Genomic DNA, 2,076 nt, shown 5'->3' on the forward strand with positions numbered 1-2,076 from the left:
TGTGTGTGTGTGTGTGCATGCGCGCTTGCACATGCAAATGCTTTGTATATCAGCAGTTTTGTAGCTTTCAGTTTTACTCTGCGTTACAAAATTTTCCTTGGTTCTTAGGCCCTGGATAAGGACTAATCCACATTATGCTTTGCCACTTCCCTAATTTTCTAGCTTGTAAATAGCCCTCCTAATCAAACGAGCTAAATCATGTCACAAGTAAAAATATTCTCTCAGTCTTTCTCTGTCTCTCTCTGTCTCTACATTTCTGTCTCTGTTTCTCTCACATATTCCTTATTTTTGTGAAATAGAATACTTGCTTTTATGTAAATCGTGCTTTTTAATACATCAGAAAAATTCTTAACTTTAAATATAAATTTAAGAGAGAATTATAAAATGTGGACAAATCTGTAGGTATTACTTGAGGACAATCACAAAAATATGAGAGAAAATTATAACTAAATATAAATTTTCTACTCTATAAGTTTTGACTTTAGTTTTTAATGTTTGTGATGTATGACAGACTCAAATGTTCAAAGTACTGTTACCTGCTGGTTACAAGGAGCATAAAAATAATTGCAAAGTTGAAAGTTATTAATATCTTTTAGTTGCAAATTTCACTGAATATTCATAACTCATGAATTGATAATGATTCATCAACTTGAAAATATCTCGCTTTTCGTGAAAAGTCTATTTGTCAGAAGGTTGGAGAAAAAAAAAAGCAACATGTTCGATCTCATTTAAATATTTCAGCAGAATTAAAATAAGCCCAAATTTACCCTTTATGTTTGCATGAATAATAATTATTGTTGTTTGAGAAACCTCACAACATTTTAGTTCTGTTGAAAGCACATACTGGCTGACATATCAAGATATGTATTTTATAAAATATATGATTATTCTGTTTCATGTATTGAAAGCTTTAAAGTTAGCCTTTTTTCTTTAACTTACATCTCTTTTAAAGAAAATAACTGTGATCCTCCTATCTCTGTAGGGAAAGTGCAATGACGTGCAAATCTGAGCTTCTGAAAATATTTTCTACCCTACAAACATTATCATATGTGACTGCCTCCTCGAAGTTTATAAAAATGACAGGAACCACTGAAGGGATTATATATTAGTAAAAACATGACTTGTTATCTCTATATGTGCACACAACTAACACTGTCTATACCAAAGAAGATTTGGTCTCTGTGAATGAAATGATCTTAAACTTAACAGATTTCCTAGGTGTTGTTTTTACAAATGAGGGAGACCATACATCCTATGTTTCTTTGGGGCTGGCTTGTTTCACTTAATATAATTTTTCCAGGTCTTTCCATTTCCTTACAAATGGGGCAATGCCATTCTTTCTGATGGAAGTACAGAATTCCATTGTGTGTATATCAATTCATCTACTGAGAGGCATCTGTGTTGATTCTGTATCTTAACTATTGTAAATAATATTGCAATGTATATAGTTGTGCTGGTAGCTTCAGTGTAACCTTGTTGGTGATCATTTGGGTATATGCCCAGGAGTGAAATTTGCTAGGTCATAAACATAGAGCTCTATGTTTAGTGTTTTGAGGAACCTCAATACTGCTTTCCAGAGTGATTGAACAAGTTTACATTCCTACCAACATTCCCACCACCATCTGTTATTATTTGTTTCCTTGATAATGGACATTTTAAATGGGATGAGGTGGAATCTCAATTAACACAGTTAAAGCAACCATGATAAATAAATGATATTTAATCTCTAAAAAGGAGATTTCCTACTAGAAGGTTTGTTTTTTTTCTAAGCTGACAATTTTCAAAATGAGAGTTTGCTAACATATTGATTAAGGGGCTTCAGTTCTAGTATTTCTTCTGCAGTTGGTCTGAGGTGCGGCCTAAGGATTTTTTTCCTTATCTGATTTCCAAAATGATGCTGAGTCTGATGGCACAGGAAACACTATTTAAAATCACTAATTTCAGTTACAAGGTAGTACAACTGTTAAACTATAGGCAAAATAACAAAATAGTCTTAGCCTGCTATGACCTTCTTCATTTCTTTTCTTTTTTTCTTGATCATGGAGCTTGAACTCTGGGCCTGGGCACTGCCCCTCA

This window comes from Dipodomys ordii, unplaced genomic scaffold, assembly GCF_000151885.1.
Source record: "Dipodomys ordii isolate 6190 unplaced genomic scaffold, Dord_2.0 Scaffold126, whole genome shotgun sequence".
NCBI classification, from domain to species: Eukaryota; Metazoa; Chordata; class Mammalia; order Rodentia; family Heteromyidae; genus Dipodomys; species Dipodomys ordii.